The sequence below is a fragment of the Lissotriton helveticus genome, chromosome 12, assembly GCF_964261635.1.
Source record: "Lissotriton helveticus chromosome 12, aLisHel1.1, whole genome shotgun sequence".
NCBI lineage: Eukaryota > Metazoa > Chordata > Amphibia > Caudata > Salamandridae > Lissotriton > Lissotriton helveticus.
In genome coordinates, this window is record NC_136073.1 from 133,003,356 (window position 1) to 133,030,316 (window position 26,961).

Genomic DNA, 26,961 nt, shown 5'->3' on the forward strand with positions numbered 1-26,961 from the left:
ATAGGGTCCCAAAAACTTGAGTGCCACATGAGAGTATGCATGAAAGCCTATCCTTTTCCAAACTAGAGATATACTCATGCAATTTTTGTTTTTAGGAGAGAATGTTGTGGAAAAGTAAATTTTGCCATGTTATATGTGCCTACGTGTTCCCCATATTATGCTATATGTGCATGATCGATATGCATGTATCCCCCTGTGATCGATTAAAGACGCAATTATAGTTGTGTCCAACTCTAGTATGCCAGTTTCCAGTTCTCGTGAAAGCAACGAGTATTAGGCCTATGTTGTCACGTTTTACAGTGTGCACGTTAATTCAGTAAAATGTCCCCGTTTCTAGGCCTCAAAAGGGCCCGGACACCAGATTCAAGCTCCTGTTTCCTGAACCCTCTCCGAGGAGCGATACAGCCCCCACCTGCATCCCTGACCCTTCGCTTACTTCCTGCCGCACAGTGCCTCCCGGATCCCAGCGAGGGCTCCAGGAGGTCGGGTACTTTCGCGCCTTGGGTCCCCTCTGTCACCTCGTGTGCACAGATTGCAAGAAAGTGGGGTAATTTCCCTCCGGATTACTAGGGACAGGGTACGCCCGGACACCCCTCCAAGGCTGGTGGTTCTCTGCTAGGGGGACCAGATGGGCTATGCCTGGGTACCACCTCCCTAGGCCACCCGGGGCTTCCTCCCTCCAGGCCAACGGCTTGTCAAATTGCCCAGGACGGGCTCCGTGGCTCTTGGGCAGTCGTCCCCCGGTCGTCCGGGGCTCCATCCCTGCCGACGGCATGGAAAAGTGCCCGGGACGGGCTCCATACGTCCCGGGCAGTCCTCCCCCGGGCGTCCGGGGCACCCATCTCCAGGAGGCAAACAGCATGGCAAAGTACCCGGGACGGGCTCCATGGGTCTCGGGCAGTCCTCCCCCAGGCATCGGGGGCTTCCATCTCCAGGCCAACGGCATGCCAGAGTGCCCAGGACGGGCTCCACGAGTCCCGGGCGTCCGGGGCTCCCTTCCCCGGGACAACGGCTTGTCAGAGTGCCCATGACGGGCTCCACGGGTCCCGGGTATCTGGGACTCCCTTCCCCGGGCCAACGGCATGCCGGAGTTCCCAGGACGGGCTCCACGGGTCCCGGGCGTCCGGGGCTCCCTTCCCCGGTCCGACGGCATGTCAGAGTGCCCAGGACGGGCTCCACGGTTCCCGGGCGTCCGGGGTTCCCTTCCCCGGGTCAGAGGCATGTCAGAGTGCCCAGGACGAGTTCCACGGGTCCCGGGCAGTACTCCCCCGGGCGTCCGGGGCTCCCTTCCCCGGGCCGACGGCAGGTCAGAGTGCCCAGGACGGGCTCCACGGGTCCCGGGCAGTCCTCCCCCCGGGCGTCCGGGGCTCCCTTCCCATGGCCGACGGCAGGTCTGAGTGCCCAGGACGGGCTCCACGGGTCCCGGGCAGTCCTCCCCCCGGGCGTCCGGCGCTCCCTTCTCCAGGCCGATGGCAGGTCAGAGTGACCAGGACAGGCTCCACGGGTCCCGGGCAGTCCTCTCCCGGGCGTACGTGGTTGTCCGACAGATTCGGGCAGATGTGCTTTTACGAACCGGATCGGAATCGGCCCAAATAATAATAATAATAATAATCCACATTTGTAAAGCGCACAATCACCCGTAAGGGTTTCTAGGCGCTAGGGGCCGTCGGGAAGATTAAGCAAGCTATTGCCAAGAGTCACATGGTGCTGGGCTAATCTGCCTCCGGTGCCGGGGATCGAACCGTGATCCCCAGATTCCGTAGTCAGCCGCCCTAGCCGCGGCGCCAGCTATTGCCCAGCGTCACATGGTGCTGGGCTAATCTGCCGCCGGTGCCTGGGATCGAACCGTGATCCCCAGATTCCGGAGTCAGCCGCCCTAGCCGCGGCGCCAGCTATTGCCCAGAGTCACATGGTGCTGGGCTAATCTGCGGCCGATGCCGGGGATCGAACCCTGATCTCCAGATTCCGGAGTCAGCCGCCCTAGCCGCGGCACCAGCTATTTCTCAGAGTCACGTGGTGCTGGGCTAATCTGCCGCCGGTGCCGGGGATCGAAGCCGTGATCACCAGATTCCGGAGTCAGCCTCCCTAGCCGCGGCGCCAGCTATTTCCCAGAGTCACGTGGTGCTGGGCTAATCTGCCGCCGGTGCCGGGGATCGAACCGTGATCCCCAGATGGGGATATCCCAAAAATCTGGCATGGATACGGCCCGCCAGGACAGGTTTGGACACCCCTGGTATAGTGGTTAGTACTCTGCGTTGTGGCCGCAGCAACCTCAGTTCGAATCCGAGTCACGGTGTAGTGTAGTTCCTATTATCCCAATAGACTCTGCGCATTGGAATAATACCTTCAATAGTATAGGCCTAGACCAGACGTTAACTAGGTCTACTACTGTCGATATTAGACTTAAAGTTTTGGGTTTGCCAGCTAGCTCAGAGTTCACTAGAAACTTTCTCGAATAGGCAAGGAGGAGTTGAACCTCCCTGGATAGACAAGAAGGGATTTAGTTTCTGACAACCATAGAACATGACAACTTTGCTCTCCTCTAATCAAGAGTGTATCTCTAGAGTCGTGTGAAAACAAAAGACGACTTATTTTACTCAGTCAGTACGTGCATTCTTAGTCTCACCAGATTGTAGAGAAAAGGAAGAGACGGGCGTGTTCAATAAAAGATGTTATTTATTGATCAGTCTCTTCTCTCATACAAGAGAAATGGATCGATAATATTGCAATACTTATGGTTAAGTAAAGTGCATACATTAAAAGCAGAAGTATAAAATAATACTGTAAAAACATTGATATGGTTTCTAAGCCATATGAAGGTTTAAAATGAATAAAATGAATACATACACGTATACATTTGACTAATCGTACTCAACTGGTGTTTCTAACTATGCCTACCCCGTGTACCTGACCTAAGCCTAATACGTGGGCGGGGATAGAAAGTTACAGTTTAAGTTAAGTTTGTTTTGCCAAGTGACTGACTAAAGAATTCTCTGCAAGGGGTTATTCAGTTCTGTACCTGGAATCTAGGATGAATGAGGGATGGTATCTCTCATCTCTGGTCTCGATATTCCAGGCTGCCTGCGAGGGCTACCCGGAAGCGCCGGAGCTGGATTTCTCGGCAGGAGAAAAGGCAGCTTCTCGTTCTCAGCGCGTCAGGAAGGCGGGGCTGCGCCAGCGGGGTCTGCTCTTCTCTGGGCTTCGGCAAGTCTGGCTGCTCCGATCTCGTCACCACCGCGTGTGTTTGCATAGCGCAATATCGGTAATATTTATACCTTTAAGGTGCCGAGATTGACGTAAGGATGGACATAGATACATCAATAAGGATGTCATACGACCTGGTCGTTAGCACATTCTTTTGCTGAAGTTCTCGGTGAAATCAAAACAATGGCCGCAGGGTTTTTCCCAGGTCTGTCATAGGTTTGATTTGTTTTGAGAACTCCGTATGCCTTATCAGGGGCTGGAGGAATATCGCTTGTCTAATTAGATGGCAAGCGTTATGACCTAATCAGATAACACGTTCCTGTGCCATAGTGTGGCTTAATCAGATAACGGTTCCTGCATCATGGGGGTTTTCTGCCTCATGGGATGGCTGCTAGTTAACTTGTTAACCAGAATAGGGTCAGGAATAGGGGGATCGATACAGAACCTATAGGAATACATCACACCCACTCCACGCTAACTATGGACATATTTACGAATCTATGCATAGTAAAACATACTGTAGAGTATCGTGTATACCTTACCACCCCAAAATACATAAATGCATTTTGAAATTATCAAATATACGGAAAAAACAGTCATATGTAATATATGCACTCAAGCTGCAGAATAATGCTAAAGTAATCACGCATATCTATACATTATCACTAAATTGTATATGAGAATTTACACATGAAATGGCTCTTAATACAGAAAAAAGGTTCGAGACCATTCCATCACAGAATAAAATAATTATGAACATACCAGCGGGCAGCTAATGTCTATAAACTATCTAAAATTAGAAATTTTAGTTCTCTAAGAATAGTTCTTACTTTAAGCAGAAGATAAGTGTCCCGAAAAATTCGAAAAATATTTTGGGGCTGCTTGAAAAAATTGCTGTCCGTGAACTGGAGGGAAAATTGTTCATGGTATTTTGCTTTTCTAGTTGAAGGCCAAATTCAGGGAACGCCGTGTACGAGCTTGCTCAAAAGTCTCTATTTCTGCTCTGGTGAGAACATCATATCATTTAGACTCTCGAAAAAGTTGTCAACAGCTTCCTGGGAGAGTTCCACTAACTCGGAAAAAGGTGTAACCATGCATTCGTGCGCATGATTGTCTCCATTGACATTTTGATTAGTATTGCTGACAGAAGGTCGTACCTGATCAATGCTGCTTTCATCTTGAACTTCACTACCCCTTAATCGTAGTGGTGAAGCTTCCACGAATGCCGTCATCAGGATTGGTAGCCGTTGAGGGCAGCACAAAGCATGAGCCTTTATTGGACTCAACAATGTTTCTGCATCCATTGGCGCATCTGATTGTAGCGTCAGACAGGTGTCTAACGCGCATTCTTCTCCGCATAGCAAGCACCTTAATACAGGTAAAACACATCGATGCCACATTGGTCGAAATGAAAGAAACCAAGTCATGTTCAGGTCTCTAAGCCGGGATAGTCCCAGGATTTTTGATATCCGGTCCCGGTATCCAATGGCTAGGATTGTTTCTTCCCTTGTTGCAGGTGTTTTGTCTGTGACATGGTTTGCCATAACGAAATATAAGGACTAAGAATAGGATTCCTGCAATTAGTCCTAAAATGAGGGGAAGTCCGCCAAAAATCGAATGGACGAAATCTGGAAAAATACCCAGTATGGCTTTGAATGGTGTTAATGCCATCGAAAATACTGTCTTAAATACTTTTGAGACTCCACTGGTATCAGAAATATTTAAGATTTCATTCAGGATTTCTGCGAAATGTATGGGGGAATTAGTTGATAATAAGGAGTGAATCTCTGCAGTCGTCCTTGCGACTAGGAGATCATACGTTTCTTTTGATGATGTGAGCCTTGTCGGCGTCTGGAGAAGCACTGTTTTCATTCTGCTTAAAGTATCTATTCGAATAGAAGTAATTTTCAAGTTGGGCCATGCCCTTGCCTCCCTGTCTGGAAGGGAGCTGGGGAACAATAAGCGTCCACAGCACTTGACCTTCGCAGTCGTAGTTACGAGATAAGGAGTCCCGGGCATAAGACTACAGCATCTGCGGTCCACAATTAGAATGTAACTCCCATTATAGAGTCTTTGAAAGAATGGTTCTATCTCTGTAGCAGGTGTGCCTAGCTGGTGACATGAAAGGTTATTTGAGTTCCCTTCACAGGCTCCATGCAAACTAATTCCATTACACAGAAGTGTACCGCTTAGTGACATCGCACAATTATTGCCACTAAGAAACACTTTCTGTCCTTTATTACTGACACATGCATGTGAATAGGGCAAGTTCCATGTTGTTTTAATGTACCCTTTTCCCAATTTTTCGTACATGCCAGCCTGTATATATTTTTGGCAGTATTGAAACCTGAAGGTTGATATTGGAATATTAATTATCCCATGTATTATCCATTCACTGACAGGTCGTTCTGACATTGTCACTGGTAATCTCTCGAGTTTCTCAATGCTCAGGATTGTATAATCAGCACCCTTTTGTGCCATACTGATTTGTTTATCAGTAAGGTTAAAGATATTGAAAAGTGACGTTGTGTTGATTAAACGCCAAGGCACATAGCCTGAACGCAGATTTTGTAACGTCCAGCCAAGCTGTACAATAGAACGCAATTGGGACTGACCGTGTTGTAACAACAGTAAGTCTTGCGATATTATGTCGATTGCTGAAGACACAATGCTGTCCAGAGAAAAAATTCTGGAGGACAGAGTCATTAACCCATTGTCCACTACAGAAAGTGATTTTTCCAAATTAATACGGTCAATTTCCCGTATACTTTCTGCTGTCTCAATTTGAGTAACCTTCCAGGCCTCGTTGTATGCTGCATATACAGAGGCTGCTATGAAACGTTTTTGAGGCTGTTTGCGCGGTCCCATAATGAAATCACGCAAGTCAGCACCATCAGTAAGTAAAGTTAGGTGTTGCTTAATTTCTGCCAGTGCGGAAGTTTGTAGCCACTGAAGGCATAATTTGCCCACACTGTAGGTGGTTATTATCCCTGGGTGTTGTCTTTGGGAATATCTAGGGTCTGGCCTGGTCATTTTGAACCCCTGTGTTTTGTTCAGGAATCTATCTTGACAGTTATTAGTATCTGTGGGCCAGATCAACCACTTTTTCCAATCAGGATGTGTTCTGTTTTGGTTTAATATATAATTTACGTCTATCTCTTCATCTGTAGAGCTATTGCAGTTCATTGTTGGTTTTGGAATAGACGGTTTATTTAAGTCTTTGATTTTGGCTAAGCCAAGACAGGTAGTTTGTTGAACAGTGTCATTTAAAAATATAATTTGTTCTGGGATCATGCAGGCTCTAAACAAAGATTCTATACCCTGTACTTGCCATTCTTTTGTACCCCAAACACTTTTTACTTCAACATTTTGTCCCAATAATCAAAACCAAAAGTATTCATTTGTTCAAAGAATGAGTCTGAATATATCAATTTCGTGTTTGTTATCATGGTCTTTGTCCCTGTCTTATTTGACAATTTGAAATAAAATGTTTCAGCATTACTTGTGTTAAAACCTGAAAAGTATGAATATTTGTCATAAAAGGTTCTTGAGCTTCCTTTTGGAGGGGTTGCACAATGTTCCCATTGATTATAATTTAAAACATTTCTAGGTTGTGCAGATCTATGTAGAAAATGGTTACCATAGTGGTTATAACAGTACATACTATCATAATTTGTCGAACCCTGCAAATAATCATGTTTGGTAAATTTAGCAGACATCACTAAGTCAGACATCATATTATTTATACTTTCAAAGTCCCAATCATCAGCAAATGAGCTTGGTTTTGCAAAGTCACTCAACGAGATCTTAATTTGGTGTGGATATTTCAGGATTTCAACCGGACCATAAATTTCGTAGTCAGTGTTGTCCCATGCTACCCCACCCGGTATAGGATTGGCTGTGAAGTTAACTGAAGAAAGTTCTCTTTTCTTGACGTGTGAAGATGTGTGTGGTTTGAGGATCAAGTTGATTTTCTGACTTGCTGTGTCCATTTTAGCATATTTTCCCTCAATGAAGCGTCCCAAAGTTAGTACCATGATGAGCCAAAGTATGAGGATAAATGCACCAAAACCCACCCAAAATTCAATCCATGGAGAAATCAGATATGTTTCTTTCAGTTGTTTCAAAAGTACTTTAACTTTATCTTTAAAGGTTTTTGTTGATGGCTGTGATTTTGATTCAGTGAAGCCTTCAGAGGAATCATCGAAGTTTATGAAGTAGCCGGATGCAGTTCTGTCAATAGTTCCAATTGCTTCAGGATTGCTGTTTCTTGCATAGTCGTTTGTTACTTCATTATAGATTGGTGTGTCTCTGCTAAATGTTTTTATTTGGGTTTTCAGAGGTCTAAGTTCCATTGCATTGTTGCATAGTCCTTGTTGTAGTACTGTAGGCGTTTCGAATGTGATTAGCCTCTTAGATTGAACCTCTGTGTTTGTAGCAAATCTTGGTGTTCTACTACTTATCGGGAGTCCACTTGGCCTACTATTTGTTATCGGCCACATGATTGTGGTTTTACCAGGTCGATGGATACAACTCGGTTCTCCTTTTTACCAGCAAGCGGCGGTAGTACAACTGATCTTGTCCCGTTGACAGACAAGACAGGAACTGCTTTTCTGTAAGAAGGCCCAAATTCTGAGGTTCTTTGAAATCTGAACCTGTGTTTAAAATATCATTATTCTGCTATGATTTTGATATCAGAGAAACGAAAATGACAAGTTTTATATGTGTGTGTATTTTCATCACGATACAATGATGAATGCAGAAGTTATTGACAAATTCATTCTGAGCCCACAGGTCTCCAGGTTGTGAGCAGCGTCCATTTTAGTTGTTGCCCTTTACATAGGCATATAAATGAGCCAATGATTCTTAAAGGACACGTATTCCTTAGCTTGAGTTCTTCCTGACTCCCATTTGACCTGAACAGGCTGAATCTGCCTACGTGATGTTGGCCTCACCAAACCAGTCCATGCCCTCTAGTCAATCTATATTAAAGATCTGAGCAACTTGTTGTGTACATTGGCCTGAGCAAGATTAGAAGGCCGAATACAGTAGCCATGCCTGTTTATGACCCATAAGCATCCCTTATCCTACATTTCTATCTTCCACACCTGGCTCTGTTTCTCTGCTTCTGGGCTTTTACAATGGGGAGGTGACTGTTTATATGATGGGGAGGAAACCAGTTCTATTGTGAGCTTCTCCGGCCTGCACAGGAAAATATGTGAAGTTTGACATATGTTCATGATGGAAGATGGGTTGGTCAGTTTGGGCAAGTAGAATGGAATTCATAATTATAGCCTGCTTTGTTATGGTACCATGGGAGCGACCTACAATGATGTGTTTCACAGCAAGAATGTGAGCCTAGGGGCAAACTTTTTGTATAAAAAGCCTGCCTGAGAAAGCTCAGGCAGGCTCCCTCTTTCAATTGTAAAACTACGGTTGGACGACGAAGCCTCATAATTAATTATAATAAAGATGTCTTTTAATTTTACAGATTGCCTGTCAATTCCTTTGCTGCTTTATTATGCAAACTGCTGGATAGATCCCTGGTGGGGAGAGTGAGTCATTTTCTACTTTTCCTCAAATGGCGCATCCAACTGTGGGCCTTATCATGGAGTGGTTATCTTCAGTAGTGTTTTGTCAAAGGATGGAAAAACTGCTGGGGAAGACAAGACAGAATTCTACCAAAAAGAGGTACTCTGGGCACAGGGTTTTCTGGGGGATTATTTGTCTCTGCGGCCCAGTATGTTTTTTGATTTTTCTGACTTAAAACTCTCCTGAAGTTGCCACTCCTGACTAAGGAACTTATTTTTTTCTTGCTGTAAGTATTTTTTAACAGACTGTTAGTGCAGTGGGGAATTGACAGTTATAATTTGGACAAATATTCGTGTATATGCAAATTGCAATTTGTATAGGCAGTTAATGAAGAGATATTTTCTCCATCTGCTTTAGTTGAAGAATAAAAGTGGGTCGCTCCCAGTCCTTTTTGGTTCTGAGTCCTTAGTTATTTATTGGTCGCGGAAATGTGCCTGTTTCGATAATCCTTTTAGTTCTTGGTTTCGGTTCGGTTTCATAAGATTATCACTGGTTACGATAATCATTCAGTTCAGTTCGGGTATCGATACATTTGTCTGTTCTGGTAGGCCTAAGTTCTTGGTTCGAGTGGTGTTTCCCGGTTGGAGGATTCGCGTCTGATACCTCCGGTTGGAACTCCAATTTATGAGCTCTCTTTAAAGGTCTGTGAGGCTGTCCCTTTTGCAGCCTTCTGGAAATCTGTTGAAGAATTAAAAAAAAAAAAAAAAAACGAAAAAAATAGGAACAAAAACGTTTTTGTTGTAAATATGGTTTACAACTAGTATTGGCAGGTTATTTTTAACACAGTCTGTAGGCTGTTCCTTGTTCCTGTCCTAAGTGTTGACCTACGGGTTAAAATGTGTGTTTAAATGTCTATGTTGTTTGTGGGTTTTGTTGTAAATTGCGACGGCGCTATTTACAAGAAATGATTAGAGCACGCTGTTTTGTGTGGCCTGAGTGTTTGACTCCCCTTCTGTTTTGTGTCTGGAATGAGCTCAATGTATGTATGTGTATGGGTCACGTCCAATAGATGTAAATAAGGCTCCAAAGAAAAAAAATGAAAAAACGAAATTGCCTGTTCTTTAGACGCACGGTGTTAGATGTTCACAGCCAAGTCTTTTCAGCTGCAGTATATCTAATAAGAATGTTCATTCAGCCAGCACCTCTTTAGTTAAACACGGGTGGTGGAATTTTGCAAACAGTCCTTTTTAAATAAATATGGCGCAGTAATCTCACGCATTCCCAGTTAGGCAGCTGCGCCTAAGCTTGTGTGTTAATATGTATCTAAATAATAGGCTAGGGATATAGTGAGCGTTTTACATGTAGAACAGTCACAAATAGCAATAATTAGGTTTCATTAGGAGAAAATAATTGTTAATTATGAAAAATAATTATTAAAAACAAGTACTACAAAAATCGTTTTTTAATATTTGTGAAGCTTAACACTCATACTATGACCCCCTAGCATTAAAATGTTTGATTTAAGTTATGTTGTACCACAAAAATGACCAAACACTTCTGTGCGCAATTTCCCTTACCCTAGGCGCAAACAAGCTCATTTCTATAAGGTATAACGTAGTATTTTCAAATGTATGACTCATAAATTAGGTAGTAGACATTCTAGTAATACCCACTATGCAATAAAATTGTAGGATATTTATTTCTTAGTATCTAGAATACCAAAGTCGATTTTCAGATAAATAGACTGTTTTGAATGGTTTCAGGGCCCCTTTTTAAAGCGTCACTTCAGTAAAATGCATACATTTAGGTCATAATATATGTTTGCAGGTTGTGCCTTCTTATGATTCAGTGAGTCAATGTGTCATAGAAATTGTTTTAAATATAGTGAAATATTGAAGGTTATGTGGAAGTGGTTAAATCTACTGGCTTTGTCAGCTTCAGTTACCATGAGCAGGGGACTGGCAGAACCTGTATAACGTGTTCCAGCAGTAGCGGCCGAGATGTTATCTTGTAAAGCTGTCTTGTTGACATTTGTGACCTTTTAATTAGGGCCTCGCCTGTGGAATGCAGCATGACATGGTTAAACATGCATTTGATGCTAACTTCAGCTGCCTCTTTGTATTTAAATCCCTGCCCCTGCCACGGTCCTGACCTGAGGTCACTTGAATAGCCTGACTTGCTCCGATAAATTTAATTCCTGCGCATGTCCATAATTTAAAAGTGTCTTCTTAAAGCGTTACAAATTTGACATTAGCTGGGATGGGGTTTTTGTTTTTAAACTAAAATGAGCAGAGGATGCAGGGCACATGTACAGCAAATGATGATTGCATTTTAGCCAAAGAATAAATAATAGCTCCAGCATGTTCCCACAAAACGCTTGTTGTTCGGTAAATTATGTCATCAACACATTTATCTCAAATTAGAAATACGGCGGGGCTGACACAGCATTGCATCCCGCTAATAATAATAAAAGGAACACTATTTAATTTGAAAAACTGCAGCCTCATTTGTCAGTACCCTGAAGGATTCTAGAGCCCACACGTGGTTTGCATAGCTCCCAGTTGCTTTCAAAATGCTGCACACAAGCGCTTTATATGAGATGTAGTTGATTGTATATGATTTAAATCTGTAACCTTCATTCATTGCAGGCTGGCTTGTTCTCATTTGCCGCATTCACATTACATCTGCGTTAAAAGCGCACATCTGAGATAATAAACAAATAGGAAAGGTATTCCTCATGCAAAATTGTAGCACCTGCACTTCATGTCTTACAAATTAAGCACTGTGTAAAATGAGGGAACATGATTTAAAAAGGGCAATTGCAAAAGTGATTGTTTTAAAAAAAATATCAAACATTCTGCTAAATGATCTGTAGAACTGGTATATGTGTGTCTCCATGCTAGGAACTAATTTTTTTTAGTTAAGTTTATATGACAAAAAGAAAAACGAAGTGTTACATTAAGTTTTAGATAGACGATAAGTAGAAGCCCTTCCCCAAAATTCTGCAACTTAAAGGCCTTAGGCCTGAGTGAGAATGGGCGTTTTTGCAAGGTACATGGACAAAAAGTTACAGGTAAATAATGAGAAGTTTTTTTGTATGTCACATTGTGTCATGTTCTGTAGTCTGATAAAAAGGGTTATAATTGATGTTGTGTTATGAAAAATGTGTGTGTCGTGTATCTTTTTCTGCTTCTTCCTACAGATGATTCATGGATTAATTCACAAGACACGTAAGTTGGCTGGTTGAAGAGACAATTTTTTGTAAGAGAAACATGTGTGTGTTTATGTTTTCATTTGTACATTTGGCCCACTGAAACGTGTTATTTGACACAGCGACATTATATTTGACTGCAGAGTATCAATTACCTGATGCCCTGCTGTCAAAAGGAGGGTTAGACTTGACAATTGAGATTGGGCTGCAGGTTTATAGTATAGTATGGTATTATGCATGACCGTTTATTCATATATGCTGTTTGTTTGTCTGGGCTGTTTTTTTCCTTGTGCTTGATATACAGCAAGTATATCTTATGGCTTGAGATGGCTTGATATGTGTATTTTTTTTAATCCCCTGTGCTGTGAAGGAACACATATGACGATATGTGTTATTTCACAATAAATTGGATGAATATTGTATTAAGATAAATTTCACAGATATGGACCTCATACTGTGAGCGAGTAAGGCAGCAGTTTTTCCAGTGCATGCCTAAATTTGGCTGTAATGATATTTAAGAAAACTAAAATGATATACTGGATCAAAGTGTGCCACCCGTTGTTAGTCACTTACTGCCCTTTTCCCTTAAGGACAGGCAGCTCTGCATTTATGTATCCTTGATTGGGCCTAAGGATGGAATTATAGATCCGTGACTAAAGGTGGCCTAATTTCGATATCGCATTTTTTGATCGCGTTTTTGATTAGCCTATGGATTCATTTTTTTTCTTTCCCTGAAGAGACAACTGAACATTAGTTAGAATTACCGTGTAGGGTATAAATTGTCAGCGGTAGAGTTAAATTTCTGTAACATTGGTCTTTCATGTATCCCCGTGCTCTTGGTGCTGCGTCACACGCCTTAGGCCACCCAAGCCCTCTTGTCCTTCCTATAGATTTTTCTTTTTGCTTCTTACCTGACCAATGTTGCATCATGTTTAGTTATTGAAGATTTTAGTTGTGTTCTACTTCCATTTTCCCTTCTCCATCTTCCTTTCACCAGTCAGCCCATTTATTATTATGGGTATATTGTTCATGTTCACACTTCTAAACTGCAGTGATGTAGTAGGAACCCCCCTTATGCCACATACATTCCCTTTTGATTGATCAGACTAGTTTTCGAGAATTTTCTTTAGGCCCACTTCAAATGTCTTTTCAGACTGACTGTCAGGATAGTGATAGCCTGGTTAATTGACCCAATACAAGTTTTCCATCTCAATAGGAGATATCTCAAGTTTACATTCTTTTTAGTACGACATATTTTTAATGTCTATTTTTAAATTTTCAGTTCTCTTCTGTTTCTGCTGTTTCAATTTTTTTAATTAGATGTGTTCTAATCATGCAAATACCAGGAATTTCTAGTGTTTGTTCTTTGTCTTCACATTTGATCATTAGCCTTTGTGTTGCATAGTGCACTTAATGCACATTTTTAAGGGACTTTTCTTCATGTCCTTGATAATCTGAATCATGTTATTTTTCTATTCGAGATGTTCTAGATAAGGAGTTTAGGAACACCTAGGCTTCATCATTAAGGAGAATTTGTATTTACCCCATTAAATAATGTATCCCATTAGATAATGCCACTGTGTGAGGGCATCCATTTAGGTTCCCATGACGTATTGCCACTCCTTTGCAGATTGCAGGCCACTTGCTTGCAGCTCTCTTGTCAAAAAGCCAACCCATGAACTGTTTTTATATCTGACTTGAAGGAAACTAACAATTGTGTTACACTTCCTATATCACTAGGTTCTGCGGGAATCTTCCAGAGTCAAAAAGGAAGAATGTTACCCTGCAGACCGGTGATCAAGAAAAAGTCTGGTCCCCATCAGTAAACATGGCAGACGACTACAGACTTCTTGGCCTTGCAATTCCTGACAGCAATCAGCAGCATGAACAGCAATCAGCAGCGTGAACAGCAATCAGCAGCGTGGGCAGCGGTCATCAGCATGGACAGCGATCATCAGCGTGCCTTCAGTGGTACCTCCTAAGCAAGCCATTTGTTTCATCAGAAGGCGTTGTAAAAAGAGAAAAAGTGCAAAGATGCGGAGGATCCCTGCTTCTGATGGCAGAACTGTCATCTACTTTGTTCAACTTGTTCAAACTGTCATGTGCTTGAACTTCTGACAGCGCGCGGTCCCCTGACCCCCCTTGGCCTGAGTTTTTGGCCTTTCCCCACACACACCTCTTTTTCTTTGCTCCAGCGGAAAGGCAGTGCACCTGAGAATATGAGTTTGGAAAAAGGCACTACATTCTGGTGCCCGTGAGAGAGCAGCTTGAGCGTCCTCTGACACTAAATAATGAGTGTTGGAGTCTGAAAGTGCTGCTGATCATGCTGGCTTGTTTTTCAGTAGTGCTTGGATCTGCATGAAATGCTTTGTGCCCTTGATCAATGAAGGGCGCATCATCTGTAGTATCTGCCACGAAGAAGAGACACTGGTGCACTGCCTTGAGACATTGAGACTTTGTAATTGAGCTATGAGTGTTTGCCAAGAGGGCACTCCAACGGATACTGAGTCATGAAGAGCCTGAATGGAGAGGCCCAACGTGAAGAAGACACTGGAAGCGGATTTGATGGACAATAGAAGCCTGCCAGTAGAGGCTTTGACGGACTCTGGGTATTTTCTGTGAGCTTGTCTAGAATTGGAGTTTGGAAACTAATTTTTGCAGCTTTGCTAGCATTATTTTAAAGTACTATTCCCTTGAGTTGAAGCAGAATAACGTCCATTTCCTGTGAAAGAGTACCCCCTTTTCACCTCAGAGCATTAATGAGAGTCACCACTGTTTCACTTGAACATATGATGAATTACAGAAATACATAAGAATACCTAAAATGTACTAGATAATTTTAGGATTTACGTTTGCTTAGGGTTGTGGAAAATTATGATTTATTTGTAATAGCGGTCACTGCTTTGTTTATATGTTCCTAATAACGTGTTTTCTAGTGTGTTTTAAACATGGCGTTGTCTTTTATGGGTAGGATTGTTTTTTTTTCCTGCCCAATTCACATCTGCACCCACCTCCCACACCTATGTCTTTCTTCTACTTCTTTGCATCTTTCCAGATGTTACCCGAACACGGATAGTTAGGAGATCAGAGTTTACTGATAATTCCTTTTGTATCGTTTTCATCAACACCAGTTAGTAGTTGGACATCACTTATTGTTGGGTGTGTGGTCTTGTACCACATACTACAGATAGAGGCACTCCCTATTTTTGTCCTGCCATATATGGCCTTTGTTCTACTGCATGTGTAGGGAGACCTGTCCCGAGAGAGAGAGACGCTAGATAATAGGATTATGCTTCAGTAACATCTTGAGGATTTTTTTTATAAAATATAGATCTGGACCCAGACTAGCGTGAGTATAGGTTATTGCCTATGTAAGGGCAAAAGGGGCGTCTGAGGTTCTTTGAAATCTGAACCTGTGTTTAAAATATCATTATTCTGCTATGATTTTGATATCAGAGAAACGAAAATGACAAGTTTTATATGTGTGTGTATTTTCATCACGATACAATGATGAATGCAGAAGTTATTGACAAATTCATTCTGAGCCCACAGGTCTCCAGGTTGTGAGCAGCGTCCATTTTAGTTGTTGCCCTTTACATAGGCATATACATGAGCCAATGATTCTTAAAGGACACGTATTCCTTAGCTTGAGTTCTTCCTGACTCCCATTTGACCTGAACAGGCTGAATCTGCCTACGTGATGTTGGCCTCACCAAACCAGTCCATGCCCTCTAGTCAATCTATATTAAAGATCTGAGCAACTTGTTGTGTACATTGGCCTGAGCAAGATTAGAAGGCCGAATACAGTAGCCATGCCTGTTTATGACCCATAAGCATCCCTTATCCTACATTTCTATCTTCCACACCTGGCTCTGTTTCTCTGCTTCTGGGCTTTTACAATGGGGAGGTGACTGTTTATATGATGGGGAGGAAACCAGTTCTATTGTGAGCTTCTCCGGCCTGCACAGGAAAATATGTGAAGTTTGACATATGTTCATGATGGAAGATGGGTTGGTCAGTTTGGGCAAGTAGAATGGAATTCATAATTATAGCCTGCTTTGTTATGGTACCATGGGAGCGACCTACAATGATGTGTTTCACAGCAAGAATGTGAGCCTAGGGGCAAACTTTTTGTATAAAAAGCCTGCCTGAGAAAGCTCAGGCAGGCTCCCTCTTTCAATTGTAAAACTACGGTTGGACGACGAAGCCTCATAATTAATTATAATAAAGATGTCTTTTAATTTTACAGATTGCCTGTTAATTCCTTTGCTGCTTTATTATGCAAACTGCTGGATAGATCCCTGGTGGGGAGAGTGAGTCATTTTCTACTTTTCCTCAATTCCTTCTTTACCGCGATCTTTTCTCTGACTAGATCCCCGACTTTTGGAATCCAGACAGGTCTTGCTGGGACAGGTGGTGGTTCTTCAGTGGTTGTTGGCTGCTGTTTCAACTTTATGTTGCTCAGGTCTTTTCTTGTTTCATTTAAGTCCTGCAAAATAGCCAAACGATCTTTGATATCAAAGCTTTTTTCCTTCACCACTGAAGTCTGACTGTCGAGGTCTAAGACTAACATCCTAGTTCCAAATAATAATTCGTACGGACTGAATCCCTTCAGAGAATTTCTTGGCAGGTTATTTAGACTACGTTGGACACTTATTAGATCTTTGACCCACCCAGCTCCCGAACCTAATATCCTTTCTGTTATAGATAGCTTTATGCCTTGGTTTTTTCTTTACACCATCCCGTATCCCTCAGGAAGGAAGTGAGAAGAGTCCCGCTGTGCTATGCTCATTTGGCCATGTTTCCCCTCACGCTGGAGGGCTAGAGTGAAAACAATGGTCAAACGTAGCATGCTCTTAGCGTATATGCCATTTAGACTCGCAAATCTTTGTATAACAGTCCAGACGTCAGCCGAGTGCTGGTGATCTACATTATAAGTGGAAACTAGCCTGTATATGTTAATCGGACGCTTTGCTTTTTACTGTTGATCTTTTCTGGAGTGAAACGACACGGTATTACACCGTTTCTCTCACCACTGCGATTTCTGTTACAGTTTGGGCAGTTCTTTACAAAAATGGTATGATGCAGGCTCATGCCTGGCCACCAGTACCTTGATTGTAATTCTTCCAGAGAATCTTTTAGTTTGAGGTGTCTTAGACCCTCGCCCATATGCGCGTCTGCTATTAACAAGTTTCTCCTGTCCATGTTTGGAATCACTCTATCCCCCACTCCAGGGATTCGAGCAAAAGGGACGGAGTTTGCATCGATTATGTATGTATAATTGAGTGGATAGTTGATCGGTAGCGCTGAGCAGTCGCCTTTTGATGACGTTTTCACCGCCAGCACTGTTTCACCGTCAATATACTTCACTGTACGCTTTTTTCTAGCTATGGAAGCCGATTTAGTTGCTACCGCTGTGGCTGTCTCAGCCAATGAATTCCCTGCAACGTGAACGCCATCACGCTGATGACTCAGTGAGTGTGTCACGTGAGTCTTTGGTAGTTCTTTTTGTAAAAGAGCTATTTGTTCCCAAAGCAGTTTTTGCTTTATTGTTGCACCTGTGTCATCTTTGTAACCGTTTTGAATCCATGTCTGCAAATCGTTGTTATATGATTTGACGCAGTAATATGAATCGGACACTATAAGTGTCGGGAATTCGCGATCCGCATTATCTAGCGCCATTTTCAATGCTATTATTTCAGTCTGTTGTTCTGAATTAGTTTCTACTGAGTGTGTTTTTGTTAATAGAGGTCTTAATTTACCTCCGCGCCACACTTCTTTTGTAATCTCACATGTGGGGTTGTATGCTTGTTCTCCCCAAACGGAGGGTTGAGCATGTCCGTCTGTATAGATTACACAAGCGTATTGTCGTAAGGGCAGAATGTCGATTGGCAGAGGGAATGTTCTTTCATATTCTAGATTTTTTAGTTCCTCTAGTTCTGGATCAAAGTAGTAGTATACTTTGTCCGTTGTAATTGAAGTCCCCCATTGTATCCATTCCGGATTCAATGTTGTTGTTGGTAAATTACACGGTGTTGTTAATGCCTCAAAGGCTGATTCTGCTGTTCTGACTGTGATACGTCTACCGTCAGCTCGATCTTTTTCTCTAGCTATTGCGGTTTGAACTGCATGAACAATTTTTTCTTTAATGCTGAACTTCTTTTCAGCTTCTGTGTACAAGTGTGATTTGAATGCAATCGGTACCTTTTCTCCCTCATTAGAGGTCAGGTATGTGAATCCGCATCTTCCTGGATGACTCGAATCACAAGATTGCGTGTGTTATCACGTGTATCTAATTTTGTTTTAATTAACATGTCTGTTTGTAAGGATCTCAAAATTTCTGTGTGTATTTGAGTCCAATTGGTTCTTTTAAAATCTGGTTTTATTAGATCATAAAGGGGTTTGACCCTTTCTGCGTAATTTGCAATGTATGTTCTTCCGAAATTTAGGAAGCCTAGAATTGACTGTAGGTTTTTTAGTGTTCTAGGTGCTTGGAGTACGGCACATTTCTCTAGGAAATTGTCAGCCAGGCTTTTGCCTTCACTTGATAATTCATATCCTAAGAACAGGACTGTTAGATGGGCAATTCTGGGTTTTTTAAAGTTGAATTTGTAACCCTCTGCTGCGAACCCAAGTATTATGGTGTTCACTCTCTTCAAGTGAGTATCCAAGTCATCATCTGTTAAGTATATGTCGTCGACATACGATAATGCTTCGTCATCATATGTTTGTAGTAATTCTGTTACTCTTGCTGAGAATACCCCTGGGCTATTCTTGTACCCCTGGGCTAACCGGCAGAATTGTTTTTGAGTGCCATTTATTGAGAACGCAGACAAATATCTGCTCTCTGGTGCTATGTTTTGACAAAAGAATCCATTAGAGATGTCTAATGTTGTTTTGTATTTTTTGCGCACTATGTTATTCATTAGTGCAGCACTATGCGAGTTTTGCACTGCAAAAGTTTTGCAACATGAGTTAAGGTGTCGGTAATCCAAAACTAGACGATATGAATTGTCTGGTTTGGAGACCGGAAACAAAGGGTTGTTCATTTGTGAGGTGCAAGTTTCAATCACCCCCTGGTATTTTAATTGATCTAGAATTTCTTTTACCTGTTTTTTAGCTTCTTGCTTAATTGGGTACTGTCTTTGTGCAGTAGGTTGTGATTTTAACTGGATTTTGTGAGGAGGAGAGTCCTCATCCCATCCTACATGATTTTTATATAAAGCAGGAGCTAGAGCTACTGCCCACTTTCTGGCAAGTGTATATTTTTTATGAATTGGGATATGATTTGCGAAGGCAGGCATAATTATTTCTTCGCCATGAGGGCACTCCCTGACAAACTCTGGTGGCCAGTCTTTTTCAGCTAGAAGGATGTCATAGCCCTTGGAGAGATTATCCCAAAATAGTCCCCTTATTTTTCTAGTCTTATCCCCTTCTATAAGTAATGTTATTTCATATATTTTGTGAGGTTTGCTAACTCTGGTGTCTGCAGTTTCCACTTGAAGATATTCATTTGTGTCCACTGTCTCCAGATGATTCATAAGGACTTTGCGAGCTATGCTCACTTCTGCTGCGCTGTCTAGCATTGTCTGAGCCCATTCTCCGTTTTTCAGTTGTGTCCTCAGTATTCTCGGCATTGTTAACTACTTTAATACTGGCTACCTTCTTTTTTGGAAATTGTAATTTCGTTTTTAGATGAGCAGGTTCCTTGTCTTTGGACTTGGCGTGCTCTTCTCTTTGTTCTGATCGTCCTCTTCTTTCCGATTTCCGCGAGGAAGTCTGAAAAGATTGAGAGGGACGTGTATCAATGTCTTGATATCTATCAGGCTTCTTTATATTATCCCTATTTCTAAGGTTATATCTTTTCCCAGAGGGGTCACTTTGGGGTGACCTGTGTCTTTGGTTCGGAGATTTTTCTCTCCGCCTAGGAGACCTTCCTCTGGACTGGAATTTCTTTTCTTTAGGATTGGATTGTTTGTTTCCATCCCAGCTCTTTTTTTGTGATGTTGAATTATTATTAAAAAATATTTTTTCAGGACTTTCAATCAGTTGTGGTTTTACTGGTATTCCACCTAAACTATCTCTACCTAGTTCCTCATAGGATTTTTCTATAATTCTGGCAATTTCAGCTGGTTGGTCTGCTATATCTGTCTCCTTTAACCTCTGGCGGATCGCCACGTTTGCTGCTTCTCCCTTTATGTTGGCTAATAATATAGCCAAGACCTGCTTGAAGTCTTTTAGTAATTTCATACCAAGAGTTAAAGCGGGTTCTGGACCGTATTCGTCTTGAATTTGTTTTAGCACATCTGGTATTACCGAAATGGATGGAACACCGTGCGTTTTTGTGTAGATGGAAGCAAAGACTGTACCCCAAGTGTCACAGTCCTCCACGTGTGGTGCGATTCCCATTGGAAGACAGATAGTCAGAATCCTGTGTTTTTCTAACGGGGTGGTGTCTGGAAACACCGCCTCTATTTGGGTGATTTTTTGTGCTAACCAGAATGGTATTTGTTCCCGTTTAGCTGGTACTTTACCTAGGCAGGATTGTATGTTCTGTGGTGTAATTTTATTTGTGTTCCCCTGGTGAGGGGCCAGCTGTGGAATTTTAATTGCTGGTTGAATTGTTGAAGTCCGCATCACATATTGGACTAATTGTCTATGTACTTTTATTAATTGTTTTAGCTGTGTTAAAAGCTCTGGTGCAGGCATTCTTTCGATGTCTGGATGTGGTGTGTATCCGGCTAGGACCGGCCACGTTGCTCCTGGTCTACCTAAGGGACCGAGCCTGGTGATGTGATTATTATGTTTTAGGGCGCCATTAAATAAGAGCAGGTGCTCTTGAAATTTAAGTGGTACTTCCACCTCCTCGAAAGGAGTGTACTCATTAGGAGGTTCCTCTGTTTTGTAATAGTGGAAGTACTTTGTTACAGCATTTGCTGCTGGAAAATGTATCCATGAATAGTATACCTCTGTCTGCCGATATTCGTTTGCCTCAATTACGAATATGACTGTGCCACCTCTAGGTGTCAGTCCATTTTCTATAAGTTTTAAGGTTATAGATCTCCTTTTGATGACCGGGATGAGTATTATATCCGGGTCTGTTTCTTGCATAGTATTATCAGCTGCTACTATTTCAGCTGCTAATCTAGCTGTCTCTCTTTCTTCATCACTGTCTACCATTTTACCGACAGGAAGGTTATTACTTTTGTTTGCAGATCAGGTTTCTTATGGAAACAAAGATTAGATGCACAATATTTTGGAACAGTGTATCCTTCAATGTTGACTAAACCAAGTACCATACATAGGAGTTTCCTCCTGCGAGGTTTGGCGGATATTACCTTTCACCCACTCCAGACGTCTTTGGAGTATTATGGGAAAAAAGGGGTCTGAGTGAAAAAGCACGACTGAGTTACTCTAAATGTCTTACGTTAGTTTTATCACCCTTCCAAACACGTTGGGCGCCATGTAGTGTAGTTCCTATTATCCCAATAGGCTCTGCGCATTGGAATAATACCTTCAATAGTATAGGCCTAGACCAGACGTTAACTAGGTCTACTACTGTCGTTATTAGACCTAAAGTTTGGGGTTTGCCAGCTAGCTCAGAGTTCACTAGAAATTTTCTCGAATAGGCAAGGAGGAGTTGAACCTCCCTGGATAGACAAGAAGGGATTTAGTTTCTGACAACCATAGAACATGACAACTTTGCTCTCCCCTAATCAAGAGTGTATCTCTAGAGTCGTGTGAAAACAAAAGACGACTTATTTTACTCAGTCAGTACGTGCATTCTTAGTCTCACCAGATTGTAGAGAAAAGGAAGAGACGGGCGTGTTCAATAAAAGATGTTATTTATTGATCAGTCTCTTCTCTCATACAAGAGAAATGGATCGATATTATTGCAATACTTATGGTTAAGTAAAGTGCATACATTAAAAGCAGAAGTATAAAATAATACTGTAAAAACATTGATATGGTTTCTAAGCCATATGAAGGTTTAAAATTAATAAAATGAATACATACACGTATACATTTGACTAATCGTACTCAACTGGTGTTTCTAACTACGCCTACCCCGTGTACCTGACCTAAGCCTAATACGTGGGCGGGGATAGAAAGTTACAGTTTAAGTTAAGTTTGTTTTGCCAAGTGACTGACTAAAGAATTCTCTGCAAGGGGTTATTCAGTTCTGTACCTGGAATCTAGGATGAATGAGGGATGGTATCTCTCGTCTCTGGTCTCGATATTCCAGGCTGCCTGCGAGGGCTACCCGGAAGCGCCGGAGCTGGATTTCTCGGCAGGAGAAAAGGCAGCTTCTCGTTCTCAGCGCGTCAGGAAGGCGGGGCTGCGCCAGCGGGGTCTGCTCTGCTCTGGGCTTCGGCAAGTCTGGCTGCTCCGATCTCGTCACCACCGCGTGTGTTTGCATAGCGCAATATCGGTAATATTTATACCTTTAAGGTGCCGAGATTGACGTAAGGATGGACATAGATACGTCAATAAGGATGTCATACGACCTGGTCGTTAGCACATTCTTTTGCTGAAGTTCTCGGTGAAATCAAAACAATGGCCGCAGGGTTTTTCCCAGGTCTGTCATAGGTTTGATTTGTTTTGAGAACTCCGTATGCCTTATCAGGGGCTGGAGGAATATCGCTTGTCTAATTAGATGGCAAGCGTTATGACCTAATCAGATAACACGTTCCTGTGCCGTAGTGTGGCTTAATCAGATAACGGTTCCTGCATCATGGGGGTTTTCTGCCTCATGGGATGGCTGCTAGTTAACTTGTTAACCAGAATAGGGTCAGGAATAGGGGGATCGATACAGAACCTATAGGAATACATCACAACGGCGTTTTGGTTGGCAATGTCACGGCAGTTGGGTTTTTCTTTTACAGAATTACCAAATGTATCAGTTGTTTTTGTAAAATGTCTATTAAAAACAGATCCTTTAAAATATTTAAACGATCTAACGACAAATTATTTAAACACACATGATTATAAGATGTAGCCTTATTTTTGTTTTTAGGAGAGAACGTGCCTGCTGAAAAAAACATTATTTTTAAAAAGTGCATTGCAGAATATTAGGAATTTGCTGTGGGACACCTTGAAAACTTTCATACAGATTATTTGCACAAAACTTACAGTCAGTTGTTGTGTCCGAGTGGTTAAGGAGATGGACTAGAAATCCATTGGGGTCCCCCCGCGCAGGTTCGAATCCTGCCAACAACGAGAAACTTTTTAACATCGGCTACAATTTCAGAAGTTAACCTTTAGAATTTCTTCCATGTCAGTTTTATAAATAGGTGGCTTATTTTGGTGTCACTATTGCCCTTTCACATATTTATTATCGCTACCCCTTTCATATCTTTGCTATAACTCTCATCCTACATTAGCGCTGGTGCAAACACTTCTAATTATTATACCCTGGCTCTCTCAGTCATACCATTCATGCACTTGAAACTTACTTTACCAGTAAAAGAAGCAAATAGAAAAATAAAACAAAAGTGCTTGCTGGATTAGGCAAACACACTTCATAAAACTGCATTTTCTTTTCTATTCTCCCCGTGTTACAAGCTTAACTGCTCCCTGTGTAATTTCTCTTAGCCTGCTGTCCCAGGAAGAGAATTTTATCTACAGGCTCTTTCCGTGTTTTTTTCCTAGTCTTTCTTTCCCTTTTCTTAGATTTGTAACTGTTCCTTTACGTGCTCTATTTAGGCGCCATTAATCTCATTTGAGCTCCTTGAACCTGCTGCTGTTTTCTCCACACCTCATACTGCCTTTTCCCTCTTTCTCTTTTTCTCTGAGGTTGGTGGCTACTTTCCAAAGCTTCTGATGCCCCAATGTTCCTTCATCTTGTTGTCAGACGTGAATTGGAAAAGCAACCAAATTAACAAGCCTTTACCACTCATACATGGCAGAGGTTTATACTTTAATTCAATGACCTAAGAAAAGCGTGTTGTGGGGCCCCTACGAGCCATGGTGCTTGCTTCATCATAATTAGGCACGCAGTCATTAGCCACAGCTCTGATCATGAGTCACTGAGGTCAGTTTCAATAATTCCTCAAAAACCTAACCATGCAGTCCCCCCTAACTGTGTAGTTATCTTGCTTTACTGCTGTTTGTGTGATTAGCTGGGAGGAGCTCACGGCAGCATCCTCCCTATAAAAGTGTAGATGGACCGCTCCTTAACTCTTTCTTGCTTCACATACAGATGGCTTGAGGAGGTACAGGGGAGATGCAGGTCTACTAGACAGAATAGAAGATCTGCGCCAGGTGTGTTTCTCTGCATTGGTGTCCCATCACAGGCCCACAAGTGTATGTGTGATCTTTGACTCCTGGCAGTTCACAAGCAGGCGGCCAGGAAACGGTTTCAGCCTATCAACCACTGAGGAGACAAAGCCTTTGTATAAGGAATGAGGAAGCAATGAACACATTCAGCCTATCACAGGAGTTCCCTGAGTGTTCCGAATTATAAATTCTCCATGTCACTGTATGTTATTGAGCCCAAGTAGCTTGCTGTGATCGTATAGTGGTTAGTACTCTGCGTTGTGGCCGCAGCAACCTCGGCTCGAATCCGAGTAACGGCATTGTGGTTGGCAATGTCACGGCAGTTGGGTTTTTCTTGTATAGAATTACCAAATGTACCAGTTGTTTTTGTAAAATGTCTATTAAAAACAGATCCTTTAAAATATTTAAACGATCTAACGACAAATTATTTAAACACACATGATTATAAGATGTAGCTATATTGTACCTACTGACATAAATTATCGTTCTTGAACCTATTTGCGGTGGGGGGAATGGAGCTCTCCCCAATGCCATTCAGAATGCAGTTGCAGTTGAGTGACCTGTGTTGTGGCTGTCTAGAGGGAATGCACAAATGTAGCTGTCTCGCAGCCCAATCCAGACGTCAATTGGAGACAGGGTTTCAGGCAAATAGAGCAGTAAGTGCAGAGAAATGCTCACTCTCTAAAAATGGCATTTATAAAATAGTAAAGTTAAATCCAACCTCACCAGTAAATAGGATTTATCAATAAATAAATAAAGCGGCTCCTCTCTGATATGGAATTACCCCCCAAAAAGTATAAGGGAATACCCAAAGACAGCTTTCAGAGTTCGTTGAGACCCACCAACTTCTCGACGAAACGCAGTTTGGCTTCAGGAAAGGGCATGGGACAGAGACCGCCCTGATTAAGGCCTCTGACGAGATCAGGGCAATCATGGATCAGGGGGGGGCGGCTGTCCTCATCCTTTTGGATTTGTCAGCGGCCTTTGACACGGTCGACCATGCCACCTTAGTCGACCGTGTCACAGCTCTGGGCATAAACGGTCCGGCCAAGGATCTCATTTCATCTTTCCTGGCAGACCGTACCCAGACTGTAAGGCTGGGAGATTTCTATTCACCCATCTCTGCACTTCCTTGTGGAGTCCCACAAGGTTCCTCGCTAAGTCCCATGTTATTTAACATCTATGTAGCGGACTTAGCGAGGGTAATAAAGGAATATGGAATACGGTTAACATCTTATGCAGATGATACCCAGCTGGTCCTGGGCATTCACAAGGACGGCTGCACAGTGGCAGCCAACTTTCAGAAAGCTATGCTTGAGGTCAGTACCTGGATGGCCTCTAACTGTCTTAGACTCAACTCGGGCAAGACCGAGGTTATGACCTTTGGAAAACTCTCTCCAGAATGGTCGACTAACTGGTGGCCGGAAAAGCTCGGCCACCCACCTGTCCCAGTGGAAAAAGCCAGAAACCTGGGAGTCATTTTTGACAGCAAGATGGTCTTCGACCTGCATACAAACAAGGTTGTGTCGTCTTCATTCTTTATCCTGAAAAAGATAAAGAAGCTGCTGCCTTATCTCCCTCCTTCAGCTGGGAAGACTTTGGTTTCTACCTTAGTCTTCTCCAAAATGGATTACGGAAACGCTCTCCTTCTCCACACCCAGAAGCGAGTCATAACAAAGCTGCAATCCATTCAGAATGCGGCAGCCAGGATTCTCCTGAGCATTCCTCGCCGCAATTCTACCACTCTTGGCATTCGTCAACTCCACTGGCTGAGAGTTGAGAGCCGCATCAAATTCAAGGCACTCTGTATTGCATATAAGGCAGTACACAACATAGGACCCAGGTTCCTGACGGAAGCCTTTCAGCCATATATTCCTAGACGGCAATTAAGATCGGCCAATACCAACCTTCTCACTGTGCCACGTACAAGAACCGCCACCTGGGGAGATAGACGTTTCTTGGTGGCCACCCCAAAGCTCTGGAATCTTTTGCCACAGTCCATCAAATCTGCCCCTAACCTGATGAGCTTCCGCAGGCTCCTAAAAACGTGGTTATTTAACCAGTAATAGGATCACTGACCCCAGTAGCTCCACAGCGCCGAGACACCCCAGGGTATTTGTTGCGCTATAAAAATTACGAAAATAAAATAAATAAATAAATAACCTATGAGAGGGGTAGACCTCACTGTAGTGAAAAATGTAATAGACTGTTTGGTACTACCAGGACATGCAAACTACCACAGTACATGTCTTACCTTTTACTTACATAGCATGATGCCCCTAGGACTACCTAGGGCCTACCTTAGGGGTTAATTATATGTAATAAAATTGGAGTTTAAGGCTTGGCAAGTAGTTTTAAATGGCAAGTCGAAGTGGCAGTACACTGCAGCACAGGCACTGCAGTAGCAGGCTTGAGACAGGTTTGAAATGCTACCTCTTTGGGCGGCACAATCAGTCCCTGGGTATATGGTATACCACTTTACAAGGGGCTTTCAAGTCAATTAAATCTGTCAGTCAGGTATACTCCAATTACACACATGATTAGGGAAGAAGCACGTGCACTTCAGCACTGATTAGTAGCGATGAAGTGATCAGAGTCCTAAGGCCAACAAAAAGATACAGCAAAATGAGTAGGTGAAAAGCAATAAGGTAGGGTTGAGGCCACCTTAAGAATGCAAGGTCTAACAAAAACAAACTAAGGATAACATGAGTAAAACATCAGGTTTCTCTACGGCA

The 26,961-nt window shown here is 42.6% G+C and overlaps 1 non-coding gene across 1 annotated transcript; it reads left to right on the forward strand.

Moving 5' to 3' along the window:
• The first annotated feature begins 23,085 nt into the window (after positions 1–23,085).
• Positions 23,086–23,167, forward strand: TRNAS-AGA (transfer RNA serine (anticodon AGA)). The gene has a single exon. It is a non-coding gene; the product is annotated as a tRNA-Ser (tRNA).
• Positions 23,168–26,961: the final 3,794 nt, after the last annotated feature.